The following is a 14,877-nucleotide window of genomic DNA, read 5'->3' as shown; positions in this document are numbered from 1 at the left end:
AGAGGGTGAGAGTGCTGAAAGGGTCTATGAACAATAGAGAAAGAGACTATAGAGATTGGCTGGATTTAACGTGTATGAGCTGGACTGTTTTGGACTTACCTGTTGGCGTTTGGACCTGGACCTACCGAGAACCCGATTTGTGTACCGAACCCTGCTATCCTTGACCTCGCCTACGGCCTGGGTGGACCAGGACGGAGAAACAAACACACAGGTACTGTCCTATTCGAAAGAACTCTCATTCTTGGGTGATTTGGTGACAGTTTAACACTTAGTTTGTGACAAACGCTCCTATCCTTGAAGAGGTTTGCCACACTATATAGTTAAGTGTATATGTATGCATGCGTGTATGAATATATTTACCCCAAAAATATATGGGGGATTGGAAATGATGCAGACAATTTCATTGATGAAGCCAATATTCTTTCCGCAATATTAAGCTGATCAACCACCTAAAAAAGTATTTAATTTTTTTAACATTGAGAGTGTGCTGACCCTGGTGCTGGAGGAGGTACTCAGCTGGAGGTTGAATGTTTGAAGGGGTACGGGACTATAAAGAGTTGGGGAACCACTGATCTAGTGTATATTTAAATCATTACCACTCTCAGGTGAGTGGTACTTAGCAGAGAGCTGGGCAAAGCAGCATTTAAAAAAAATATATATATGACGACCGTGTCCTGGAAAGTATTAACATCCATAATCCAATGTGCCTTGTCATTGTCAAAGGACTGGCTGGCTCAGTGATGTGGTTGTCTACTTTTGCTTGACACAGCAAGTCCAAATCTCCAACCAACTCTGCCAGTTTTGGCATAGAGTTTGGGGCCATAGAGTAGTCACATGATTGGCCACATGGTGGCACTACAGGAAAGGAAGTGAAGAGATGCATAGACACAGTTTTTATGTTACCAGGTTGATCATGCAGTGTGTGCTTTATTCATAATCATAGCACGAATGAACCAAAAAAGTCCATCAGACCACTTTATCATGACAAAATGTATTTATTATTTTGAATGAACTAATAACAATTCTAGACATAGAGCAGTATCTCTTCCTATCACAAACTACTCAAATTAGCTTAAGAATAGATACGATTGCACTGGAGAGACACCCTCATTTGGTTGTTCATTTGGCGTTATGGGATCCATTGTTGATCTGTGTTGGATTATCTAGCCAGGGCCAGACCCACCATGTTCTGGGCTCTGCTGAAGATGGAATAGTACTGTCGGATGAAGATGTCACCCAGAATCCACAGGTCGGAGCTACTAGACTGGAGACCGGTACGGCAGCCATAGTAGGTGGACTGTACGGGTGGCAGAGAGAGAGAGAAATTGTCAAAACAATGTTACGATCACTTCATGGCTCCCTAAGATCTACCACAGACACACACACACACGCACAAACACACACACACACACCTGGCGGACGTAGGTGGAGGCTGGGAGAGTGAAGGCCTGTCCGTGGATGTGGAAGACCATCGATGGCATGTTGTTGATGTTGTTACAGTTCACCACATTCTGAAAAAGAGAGAGAGACAAATAGAGAGAGGAGAGAGAGGTATGAGAGGAGAGAGAGACGATGAATTAAACAGCGTTTGCTTTGTGAGGTAGACTGTGTGAGTTCTTTTCTGGTTTTTGTTGAGTTATGTCAGTAGTGGTGATGGGAACACATCATCAACACAACGTTATGCCTGGTTCTTTGTGACACATCAGCAAAACAATATTACATGACTTACGTCTCCGTTGGCGGAGTGGGCTCCCACAGCACGGGCCATGCTGGAGATGTCGGCCTGAGGTCCCACAATATTAGAGGTGCCGGTGTCCACGATAGCCTGGCAGCCGCCGTTACAGGCCACAGTCTGGCCGTTCACAGTCACACTGCAATGGACACAGAGATACACAGATCAGGAAGAGATGGCTGCTTGAGAACAGTACTCAACCACTTCATCTACCAGTTACATAGGATTATATAACCCATTAATAACCATTTATAACCCTAGAAAACGTACTGTAACTGCAATAGTACCTGTCGACGGTGATCTGCCAGTACATCTGAGAGGACAGGGGGATCCATGCGATCTGGCCGGAGTAGTGGTTGGTGTCAACGCCTCCGAAGGTCACCATGCTACCTACCGCAGAGTTACTGGAGATGGACGACAACAGAGAGCGAGAGGGAGAGAGAGGGGGGAGAGAGAGAGAGAGAGAGAGAGAGAGAGAGAGAGAGAGAGAGAGAGAGAGAGAAAGAGAGAAAGAGAGAGAGAAGTTGTGTCAGTTCATATTTCCATGTCTGCCAAGCCATGATGGTTTGTAGGAGCCATGTAGCTCTGGTCAACAGTAGTGCACTATACAGGCAATAGGGTTCCATTTCAGAAATAGCCCTGGTTGACCTCCACTCTGACCACTCACCGAGTCAGGTAGACAGAGAACATGTCCTGGTTGACGAGATGCTGGGTCATCATGTTGTCAAAGACTGGTGTGGCCTGAGAGGCAGCCAGGCGGGGTAAGCCAGACCCAGGATACCATCAGCCTTCATATGAGCCATGAAGGGAGCCTCCGATTGACTCAGCCCAAAGATCTGGTTCTTCACAGGGATCCCACCCACCTACAGAGGACCAAGAAGAGGAGGATAATATTTGAGATAGTACTGAAAACTACACAATGTTTCCAGTCCTCATGTTGTTGTGTTGAATTCTGTTCCTTACCACAACGGTGTCGAAGCCCTCGAAGCCAGTCATACTGCCAGTACCGTATTGGATGGACAGGCTCTTCCCAGCATTCTTGAAGGTAGAGGACAAACCGGGGTTGAACCTGTTGTGGTTGGCTGGAAGGAGGGGAGACAAGATTAGCCTGGCAGTGTTTGTGTGTGTGTGTGTGTGTGTGTGTTTGTGTGTGGGCGTGTGTGTGTTTGTGTTTGTGTGTTTGTGTGTGTGTGTGTGTTTGCGTGTGTGTGTTACAAACCGCAAGCTGCGCTGCTGCAGTAGACGGAGGGAATCCACAGGTTGGATGATCCAGTGTCAAAGATGACAGTGAAGGACTGAGGTGGAGTTCCAATGGAGATCACTCCAAAGTACGCCAACTAGAGAAGATCAAATAATGAACTAAGTATTTGTATAATAAATACCTCCCCCTACAAAGTACGCCAACTAGAAAAGATCAAATAATGAACTAAGTATTTGTATAATAAATACCTCCCCCTACAAAGTACGCCAACTAGAGAAGATCAAATAATGAACTAAGTATTTGTATAATAAATACCTCCCCCTACAAAGTACGCCAACTAGAGAAGATCAAATAATGAACTAAATATTTGTATTAATAAATACCTCCCCCTACAAAGTACGCCAACTAGAGAAGATCAAATAATGAACTAAGTATTTGTATAATAAATACCTCCCCCTACAAAGTACGCCAACTAGAAAAGATCAAATAATGAACTAAATATTTGTATAATAAATACCTCCCCCTACAAAGTACGCCAACTGGAGAAGATCAAATAATGAAATAATCATTTGTATTAATAAATACCTCCCCCTACAAAGTACGCCAACTAGAGAAGATCAAATAATTAACTAAATATTTGTATTAATAAATACCTCTCCCAACCCTATGATATTTTAAGATTTAGCTGAATTACACCAGAATACCTATAGGTCATCAGTAGGTCATTTCAAACTAAAGTTTTCCTGGTGGATCAATAATTCATTTAGGAAGAAGAGGCCAAAAGAAGTGCTTCAGCCTTCTCTGCTGCCGTACATAATGGAACGTGTTAAGTGCTATGTGCTATCCATTCTCATGCTTACATCAGCGTCGTTGGTCATCTGCTCGCTGGAGACATATAGGCTCTGGTCGTCAAACCTGGTGGGGTTGAAAGGGAACTTCCCTCTGTACTCATTCCACAGACCCTGCTCCTCCAGGCTCTCCCTGGCACTCTTCCCCTTGATCAGCGGCACCCTGTGGAGGAGGACAAAGTCTGGTTGGGCAAGCAGCTCAGGTCCAGCAGGTTTCTGGTCAAAGGTCCAAGACCTTCTGGTCAAACCATTGTAATAAACGTTATGGCAGCATAGGCTAAACAACTGTGTGTGACTATTCAAATCATTCACTCATTTCGGGGTATTACACTTTTCACTGCCTTCTGATCTGTTGCGTAATGTAAATATAGGAGAATAGCAGGAGAATAGCAGGAGAATAGCAGGAGAATAGCAGGAGAACAGCAGGAGAATAGCAGGAGAATAGCAGGAGAATAGCAGGAGAATAGCAGGAGAATAGCAGGAGAATAGCAGGAGAATAGCAGGAGAATAGCAGGAGAATAGTAGGAGTATAGCAGGAGTATAGCAGGAGTATAGCAGGAGTACAGCAGGAGTATAGCAGGAGAATAGCAGGAGTATAGCAGGAGAATAGCAGGAGAATAGCAGGAGTATAGCAGGAGTATAGCAGGAGTACAGCAGGAGTATAGCAGGAGAATAGCAGGAGTATAGCAGGAGTATAGCAGGAGTAGAGCAGGAGTATAGCAGGAGAATAGCAGGAGTATAGCAGGAGAATAGCAGGAGAATAGCAGGAGTATAGCAGGAGTATAGCAGGAGTACAGCAGGAGTATAGCAGGAGAATAGCAGGAGTATAGCAGGAGTACAGCAGGAGAATAGCAGGAGTATAGCAGGAGAATAGCAGGAGTATAGCAGGAGTATAGCAGGAGTATAGCAGGAGAATAGCAGGAGTATAGCAGGAGTATAGCAGGAGTATAGCAGGAGTATAGCAGGAGTACAGCAGGAGAATAGCAGGAGAATAGCAGGAGAATAGCAGGAGAATAGCAGGAGAATAGCAGGAGTATAGCAGGAGTATAGCAGGAGTACAGCAGGAGAATAGCAGGAGAACAGCAGGAGAATAGCAGGAGAATAGCAGGAGAATAGCAGGAGAATAGCAGGAGAATAGCAGGAGTATAGCAGGAGTATAGCAGGAGTATAGCAGGAGTACAGCAGGAGTATAGCAGGAGAATAGCAGGAGTATAGCAGGAGAATAGCAGGAGAATAGCAGGAGTATAGCAGGAGTATAGCAGGAGTACAGCAGGAGTATAGCAGGAGAATAGCAGGAGAATAGCAGGAGTATAGCAGGAGTACAGCAGGAGTATAGCAGGAGAATAGCAGGAGAATAGCAGGAGTATAGCAGGAGTACAGCAGGAGAATAGCAGGAGAATAGCAGGAGTATAGCAGGAGTATAGCAGGAGTACAGCAGGAGTATAGCAGGAGAATAGCAGGAGAATAGCAGGAGTATAGCAGGAGAATAGCAGGAGTATAGCAGGAGTATAGCAGGAGTATAGCAGGAGTACAGCAGGAGAATAGCAGGAGAATAGCAGGAGTATAGCAGGAGTATAGCAGGAGTACAGCAGGAGTATAGCAGGAGAATAGCAGGAGTATAGCAGGAGTATAGCAGGAGTATAGCAGGAGTACAGCAGGAGAATAGCAGGAGAATAGCAGGAGTATAGCAGGAGTATAGCAGGAGTACAGCAGGAGTATAGCAGGAGAATAGCAGGAGAATAGCAGGAGTATAGCAGGAGAATAGCAGGAGTATAGCAGGAGTATAGCAGGAGTACAGCAGGAGTATAGCAGGAGTATAGCAGGAGTACAGCAGGAGAATAGCAGGAGTATAGCAGGAGAATAGCAGGAGTATAGCAGGAGTATAGCAGGAGTATAGCAGGAGAATAGCAGGAGTATAGCAGGAGTATAGCAGGAGTATAGCAGGAGTATAGCAGGAGTACAGCAGGAGTATAGCAGGAGTACAGCAGGAGTACAGCAGGAGAATAGCAGGAGTACAGCAGGAGAATAGCAGGAGAATAGCAGGAGTATAGCAGGAGAATAGCAGGAGAACAGCAGGAGAATAGCAGGAGAATAGCAGGAGAACAGCAGGAGTATAGCAGGAGTATAGCAGGAGTATAGCAGGAGTACAGCAGGAGAATAGCAGGAGAACAGCAGGAGAATAGCAGGAGTATAGCAGGAGTATAGCAGGAGAATAGCAGGAGTATAGCAGGAGTATAGCAGGAGTATAGCAGGAGAATAGCAGGAGTATAGCAGGAGTATAGCAGGAGTATAGCAGGAGAATAGCAGGAGAACAGCAGGAGTATAGCAGGAGTATAGCAGGAGTATAGCAGGAGAATAGCAGGAGTATAGCAGGAGTATAGCAGGAGTACAGCAGGAGTATAGCAGGAGAATAGCAGGAGTATAGCAGGAGAATAGCAGGAGAATAGCAGGAGTATAGCAGGAGTATAGCAGGAGTACAGCAGGAGTATAGCAGGAGAATAGCAGGAGAATAGCAGGAGTATAGCAGGAGAATAGCAGGAGTATAGCAGGAGTATAGCAGGAGAATAGCAGGAGTATAGCAGGAGTATAGCAGGAGTACAGCAGGAGTATAGCAGGAGAATAGCAGGAGTATAGCAGGAGAATAGCAGGAGAATAGCAGGAGTATAGCAGGAGTATAGCAGGAGTACAGCAGGAGTATAGCAGGAGAATAGCAGGAGAATAGCAGGAGTATAGCAGGAGAATAGCAGGAGTATAGCAGGAGTATAGCAGGAGTACAGCAGGAGTATAGCAGGAGAATAGCAGGAGTATAGCAGGAGTACAGCAGGAGAATAGCAGGAGTATAGCAGGAGAATAGCAGGAGTATAGCAGGAGTATAGCAGGAGTATAGCAGGAGAATAGCAGGAGTATAGCAGGAGTATAGCAGGAGTATAGCAGGAGTATAGCAGGAGTACAGCAGGAGTATAGCAGGAGTACAGCAGGAGTACAGCAGGAGAATAGCAGGAGTACAGCAGGAGAATAGCAGGAGAATAGCAGGAGTATAGCAGGAGAATAGCAGGAGAACAGCAGGAGAATAGCAGGAGAATAGCAGGAGAACAGCAGGAGTATAGCAGGAGTATAGCAGGAGTATAGCAGGAGTACAACAGGAGAATAGGCGGAGAACAGCAGGAGAATAGCAGGAGAATAGCAGGAGAACAGCAGGAGAATAGCAGGAGAACAGCAGGAGAACAGCAGGAGAACAGCAGGAGAACAGCAGGAGTATAGCAGGAGTATAGCAGGAGAACAGCAGGAGAATAGCAGGAGTATAGCAGGAGTACAGCAGGAGTATAGCAGGAGTACAGCAGGAGAATAGCAGGAGAATAGCAGGAGTATAGCAGGAGTACAGCAGGAGTATAGCAGGAGTACAGCAGGAGTATAGCAGGAGTACAGCAGGAGAATAGCAGGAGAATAGCAGGAGAATAGCAGTAGAATAGCAGGAGAATAGCAGGAGAATAGCAGGAGAATAGCAGGAGTATAGCAGGAGTATAGCAGGAGAATAGCAGGAGAATAGCAGGAGTATAGCAGGAGTACATCAGGAGTACAGCAGGAGAATAGCAGGAGAACAGCAGGAGAACAGCAGGAGAATAGCAGGAGAACAGCAGGAGAATAGCAGGAGAATAGCAGGAGAACAGCAGGAGTATAGCAGGAGTACAGCAGGGGTATATCAGGGGTATAACATGATTAACGTACTGGATGATGCATTCGGAGAGTGCCACCACGGCACACAGAACGATAGCCCACTTCATGATGTGATGTCTGGTCTCCTCAGCAGTCACCTGTAGAACTCGTTTACCTGTGCAAAGAAGCAATTCGTCAATCAACCCATCAAACGTAATGTATCGCAATTCTTTTGCTCAGCGCAAATCAAGCGAGGTAGAGACCTTGAGAGGAACCAGACTCACCTGTAGATGCCTGTGGATGAGTGATCTGAGACGTGTGTGTTGTCTTATATACAGATGGTCCACAGTTCTAACTCTGCGTTCTTTATCGCCACGATAAGAGAGTATCCACCTGCCATGATAAGTAATGGTGAAATAATGGACGACCTCGAGACAATGTCAATCTGACGATAACCTGTACAGTATGTTGGTTCCAACGGCTACATTACAGTAATGTGTGTATACTGTTGAAAAGTGCCAGTTCTAATCATCTAATGGCTAACCTGCCAGACTTCTCTCTAGGATATGAGATGACTTGTGTAGACTCAGTGATATAAAGTAAAGGTCCCCACTTGCAAATACCCTCCTATCAGCACACTTTTCCCTCACACGGTTTACTTTAGGATTAGGCATCCTTATTAAGGCTACTGTATCTCTGTTAGGACACAATACCTATCAGCCAGGGATTATGTCATTAACTAACATGGCACATTCACCAGAACATTCACAATGTTAACAAATATCTTGGTGATTATTTAAAGATGAATGTCACTATATGTTTCAAATTGTAACGGTCTTCAAGCGGTGAAGGAGAGTCGGACCAAAATGCAGCGTGTAGATTACGATCCATGTTTAATGAAAAAAAACGTAAAACACAAATCAATACAAATACTACAAAACAAAAAGAACGTAACGAAAACCGAAACAGCCTGTACTCGTGTAAACTAACATAGAGACAGGAACAAGGACACTGAGTACAATCACCCATGAAACACACAAAGAATATGGCTACCTAAATATGGTTCCCATTCAGAGACAACGATAATCACCTGACTCTGATTGAGAACCGCCCCAGGCAGCCATAGACTAACGCTAGACATCCCACAAAACCCCAAGACAAAAACACACCACAATAACCCATGTCACACCCTGGCCTGACCGAATAAATGAAGAATAAACATAATATATTTCGACCAGGGCGTGACACAAATAGGAAACTTAATGGACATTCAACACAAAACACAACGTTACTTCTGGGGCAAGAGGTCATATGTCTTCATTGATCAGCAAAACAAATATATATGTCCTTTGAGATTAAAAAAATTATCCTCTATTTAAATATTTTATTATACAATAGACACACAAGAAGTAAAATGTAAACAACCCCAACCCCCAGAATACGTACAGGTGAAGTCAGAAGTTTGCATACAAATACATTTAAACTCAGTTTTTCACAATTCCTAACATTTCATCCAAGTAAAAGTTAGGATCACCACTTTATTCTAAGAATGTGAAATGTCAGAATAATAGTAGAGATAATTATTTATTTCAGCTTTTATTTCTTTCATCACATTCCCAGTGGGTCAGAAGTTTACATACTAATTGAGTGTATTTGGTAGCATCGCCTTTAAATTGTTTAACTTGGGTCAAACGTTTCAGGTAGCCTTCCACATTTAGAAAATCTGAGATGACAGGGTGATTAACAAAAGGCTAAGCTGTGTCTCAATATTTTGTCTCATAAATATTTTCTAGGAATATTTATGTCCGTTGCGTAATGCTAATTAGTGTCAGACGATGATTACAGTCCCGGACCCGGGATGGGGAGTCACTAGAGGTTAAATTGTTTAACTTGGGTTAAATGTTTCAGGTACATACATCCACAGGTACACCTCCAATTGACTCAAATTATGTCAATTAGCCTATCAGAAACTTCTAAAGCCATGACATCCTTTTATGGAATTTTCCAAGCTGTTTAAAGGAACAGTCAACTTAGTCCCTGTAAATTTCTGACCCACTCGAATTGTGATACAGTGAATTATAAGTGAAATAATCTGTCTGTAAACAATTTTTTGGAAAAATTACTTGTGTCATGCACAAAGTAGATGTCCTAACCGACTTGCCAAATCAATATATATTTTGATGACAACTCTTGGCATTCTCTCAACCAGCTTCATGAGGTCACCTGGAATGCATTTCAAATAACACGTGTGCCTAGTAAAAAGTTAATTTGTGGAATTTCTTTCCTTCTTAATGCGTTTCAGCCAATCAGTTGTAGTGTGACAAGGTAGGGGTGGTATACAGAAGATAGCCCTATTTGGTGAAAGACCAAGTCCATATTATGGCAAGAACAGCTCAAATAAGCAAAGAGAAATGACGGTCCATCATTACTGAAAGACATGAAGGTCAGTCAATCTGGAAAATGTCAAGAACGTTTGAAGTTTCTTCAAGTGCAATCGCAAAACCATCAAGCGCTATGATGAAACTGGCTCTCATGAGGACCGGCACAGGAATGGAAGACCCAGAGTTTCCTCTGCTGCAGAGGATATGTTCATTAGAGTTAACTGCACCTCAGGTTACAGCCCAAATAAATGCTTCAAAGTGTTCAAGTCACAAACACTTCTCAACATCAACTCTTCAGAGGAGACTGCATGAATCAGGCCTTCGTGGTCGAATTGCTGCAAAGAAACCACTACTAAAGGACACCAATAAGAAAACAATCATCTGTACTTAGTGGGACAACAATTTGTTTTCAACAGAACAATGATCCAACACACCTCTAGGCTGTGTAAGGGCTATTTGACCAAGAAGGAGAGTGATGGAGTGCTGCATCAGAGGACCTGGCCCCCACAATCACCCGACCTCAACCCATTTGAGATGGTTTGGGATGAGTTTAACTGCAGAGTGAAGGAAAAGCAGCCAACAAGTGCTCAGCATATGTGGGAACTCCTTCAATACTGTTGGAAAAGCATTCCAGGTGAAGCTGGTTGAGATAAAGCCAAGAGGGTGCAAAGCTGTCATCAAGGCTATTTGTTGATCACTTCTTTGGTTACTACATGATTTCATATGTCTAATTTCAGAGTTTTTATTTCTTCACAATTATTCTACAATGTAGAAATAGTACAAATAAAATAAAAACTTGAATAAGTAGGTGTGTCCAGACTGCTACTGTACGTATGCAGAATTTCTAGTACAGAAGCACTAGTAAATAGTTAAAAAATCTCATCATACATATGTAGAATTTCAAACGCAGAAGCATAAAAAAAATAGGTAAACAACAGTGGGAAAAGTTGTATCTTAAAGTATAGTACACGCTTCATATCTTAGTGGAATCTTAAAGGTTCATACACTATATACACATAGTAGTAGGCACTTGAATCTATGTCAGTCTCTCTCTCTCGATTTCTCTCTCACTCTCTCAATCTCTGTCTATCTCAGGGCCCTCTGAAATCCAGGTTTGCCCTACACTTTGCTCCAGGGCCTTCATGTTGATCACTTCCACCTCCACTAGAAGCCTGGGGGGGGCGATGAGCTGTATCAGCCGAGTGAGAGCTCCCTGAGTGTCTGCCTCGATGTCTAGGAAACTGGCTGGCTCCAGGACACCTGGAAGGCCTGGTGCCCACGCCCAGGCCAGAGCTCCTGTGCTTTGTTGCCTCAAAGAGTTAGGTGTCTCTGAGTGGGTGTGGGTGAGGTTGGAGAAAGACAGACTCGGAGGAGGAGCTGCACTCGCAAGGGAGGGAGGGATTGATTGATGGAGGGAGGGAGGGCAGGAGAGAGGGGTAATGGGTTTACAAGAATGAGGAGAGGAAGAGAGTTAGATGATCAATGTCAAGAATAAAATCAGAAATATAAACGGTACAGCATATGTTCATTGCAGGAAATATGTTGGGAGCATATAGTCAAGGCCAGATACTGTATGTCTAGAGCTTAGGTCTGGAGTGTAGTGGTCAGGCAGGTCTTACGTGTGTGACAGAGAAGTGTTCCCGGGGGAGTAGCAGCTACTGTCTGATGTTGAGGGACTGTCGGACACTCCTGTGTCTGCTGCTATAGACCTCGGCAGGTCCTCCTCTGAAACACCATGGGAGACAACAGAACTGTTTTAGGTGTTTTCACACACACGTCAGACAGGGTTAGGACCTTGGCTTGCAGGTTGTGACTGTGGCTGTAGCTGGGGTCTGGAGGCAGGTCAGACAGGGATGGACCCACACATGCAGGGGAGGAGGGGAGGGAGTTGAGGGAGGGGGGGGTTGGGGTGAGGAGGGTGAGGCGTAGCTTCATCAGAGCTTTCGTTATCTAGAGGCAGACGAGAAGGACCCAGGGATGAGGCCAAGGCATGGCTGTGGCAAGACGTTCTGGGCTGGGGGTGTAGAACAGGAGGTCTGACTGAGGGTCCCACACCACCACATGCTGCACCTACTACGACCCAGGACACACACACATAAATAGGTATTGTCGTGTTACCTATTTGAAACTACTACCTAATGCCTCAGTCTTCTGACTTCCTTGTGTTCCAGTAGGCATGTGAATATGAGACAAAGAAGTCTGGCAATGCGAAGCTACAGCATTTACCTGTGCTGTAGGTCTCCAGGTGAAACAGGTCCAGACCACAACATTGGAACGTTCCCTCACCTTCCCTCTGAGGGTGGCGTAAGCTGTTTTTAGTCACCCCGTACAGACTGATCTTGCTTCTGCTCCCCTTCACTCCCACTCAGGGCTGTAAATTGTGTGTGTGTGTGTGTGTGTGTGTGTGTGTGTGTGTGTGTGTGTGTGTGTGTGTGTGTGTGTGTGTGTGTGTGTGTGTGTGTGTGTGTGTGTGTGTGTGTGTGTGTGTGTGTGTGTGTGTGTGTGTGTGTGTGTGTGTGCGTGCGTGCGCATGCGAGTGCGCGTTTGTGTGTGTGTGTGTGTGTATACTCGGCCTTGTCTCAGGATGGTAAGTTGGTGGTTGAAGATATCCCTCTAGTTGTGTGGGGGCTGTGCTTTGGCAAAGTTTGTGGGGTGGGGTTATATCCTTCCTGTTTGGCCCTATCCGGGGGTAACATCGGATGGGGCCACAGTGTCTCCTGACCCCTCCTGTCTCAGCCTCCAGTATTTATGCTGCAGTAGTTTAAGTGTCAGGGGGATAGGGTCAGTTTGTTATATCTGGAGTACTTCTCCTGTCTTATCCTGTGTCCGGTGTGAATTTAAGTATGCTCTCTCTAATTCTCTCTTTCTCTCTTTCTCTCGGAGGACCTGAGCCCTAGGACCATGCCTCAGGACTACCTGGCATGATGACTCCTTCCACCCGGTACAGCCAGAAAAAGACAGGCCACCCTCATAGCCTGGTTCCTCTCTAGGTTTTTTCCTAGGTTTTGGCCTTTGTAGGGAGTTTTTCCTAGCCACTATGCTTCTACACCTGCATTGCTTGCTGTTTGGGGTTTTGGGCTGGGTTTCTGTACAGCACTTTCAGATATCAGCTCATGTACGAAGGGCTATGAGTGTGTGTGTGTGTGTGTGTGTGTGTGTGTGTGTGTGTGTGTGTGTGTGTGTGTGTGTGTGTGTGTGTGTGTGTGTGTGTGTGTGTGTGTGTCTTTAGCATTCCAGACATCATAGGGATGGTGAGAGACATCTCCATAGCAGCGGGACCTAATTTCAGCACTTCTCCTCCCTTCCCTCTCCTTTTCTCCATCTCCTTGAATATATTATTTGATTTATTTTGTGCAATAACTTCTGACTTTAACTGTCAAATCACTGAAACCTGCTCTCTGCGCCTGATTCCACCCACCTTAGTACATCGTGAAAGAATCCCGCACCACCATGGAATCAGCAGGAGCAGCCACGTCTCCTCTCCCATCGATGGAAGAGAGGTTCCTCCATCACACCAGCGTGATTCACAGGATTGGTTCTGCCATGGACCAAATGATGGAGAGGATGGATCGATGGGAGAGGAGTGGCCTTCCCACCTCATCTCCAGCAACCCCTTCTTCAGCATCTCCTGTTCCTGCGACCACATCAGGCTCCGGGGCTCTTCGGCTGACGCTCCCACGGGAGTATGACGGAACGGCGGCTGGGTGCCAGGGTTTCCTGCTTCAACTAGAACTATACCTGGCTACCGTGCGTCCTGCTCCCTCCGGAGAGGAGAGCGTGAGCGCCCTCGTCTCCTGTTTGACTGGGCGAGCCCTCGAGTGGGCCAACGCAGTGTGGAATGGTTCGGACTCGGCGAGGGATAATTACAGTGTTCACCCGCCGATTCCGAGCTGTTTTTGACCATCCACCAGAGGGTCGGGCGGTGGGTGAATGGCTGTTCCACCTGCGTCAGGAGACGAGGAGCGTACAGGACTTTGCTCTGGAGTTCAGGACCTTGGCCGCAGGATTAGGATGGAACGACAGGGCCTTGATCGACCATTTCAGATGCAGTCTCAGGGAGGACGTCCGCAGGAAGCTGGCATGTCGGGACACAACATTCACACTGGAGGAAATCAACATTGACTTGGCTATCCGTCTCAACAACCTGCTGGCTGCCCGCGTGCGTTCGGATCAGGGCCTGTCGTTTCCACTTCCCAGCCATCCTGCCCCTGAGTTAAGGCTAGGGATTCCCTTGGTGTCGTTAGACCTACCTTTCCCCGTGCACTCCTTAGATAGCCAAACCATTAGGGTCAGGAGTAGTTAGGGAGGCTACGGTGCCGCTGGACATGGTAACGCAGGGGGATCATAAGGAGCAGATTAGTCTGTTCCTTATAGATTCACCTGGGTTTCCAGTGGTGTTTGGGGTTCCCTGGTTAGCTAAACACAACCCGGTGATTTCCTGGCGACAGGGGGCTCTTAGGGGGTGGTCAGAGGAGTGTTCAGGTAGGTGTATAGGAGTTGCCGTTGGTGCGACTACGGTGGAGAGTCCAGACCAAGTTTCCACCGTGCGCATTCCCTCTGAATATGCCGATTTGGCTATCGCCTTCAGTAAAAAGAGGGCGACCCAATTACCACCCCATCGTCGAGAGGACTGCGTGATTAACCTTCTGGAGAACGCTGCACTTCCTAGGAGTCAGGTGTATCCATTGTTCCAGGAGGAGACGGTAGCGATGGATACATATGTTGCTGAATCACTGGGACAGGGGTACATTCGGCCCTCCGTATCACCCGTCTCCTCGAGCTTCTTTTTTGTGAAGAAGAAGGATGGAGGTCTGCGTCCGTGCATTGATTATAGAGGTCTAAATTCCATCACAGTGGGGTTTAGTTACCCACTACCTCTCATCGCTACGGCGATGGAATCATTTCACGGGGCGCGCTTCTTCACAAAACTGGACCTGAGGAGCGCGTATAATCTGGTGCGTATCCGGAGAGGAGATTAGTACTACATCTGGTCATTATGAGTACCGCGTCATGCCATACGGGTTGAAGAATGCGCAAGTAGTCTTCCAATCCTTCGTAGAT

General features: G+C 45.9%; 1 pseudogene; it reads right to left on the bottom strand.

Moving 5' to 3' along the window:
* Positions 1 to 1,159: 1,159 nt before the first annotated feature.
* Positions 1,160 to 7,563, bottom strand: LOC135531998 (pepsin A-like; annotated as a pseudogene).
* Positions 7,564 to 14,877: the final 7,314 nt, after the last annotated feature.

Source organism: Oncorhynchus masou, unplaced genomic scaffold (assembly GCF_036934945.1).
Source record: "Oncorhynchus masou masou isolate Uvic2021 unplaced genomic scaffold, UVic_Omas_1.1 unplaced_scaffold_1701, whole genome shotgun sequence".
NCBI lineage: Eukaryota > Metazoa > Chordata > Actinopteri > Salmoniformes > Salmonidae > Oncorhynchus > Oncorhynchus masou.
Note: the sequence above shows the minus strand (reverse complement) of the source record. Positions and strands in the feature narration are given on the sequence as shown.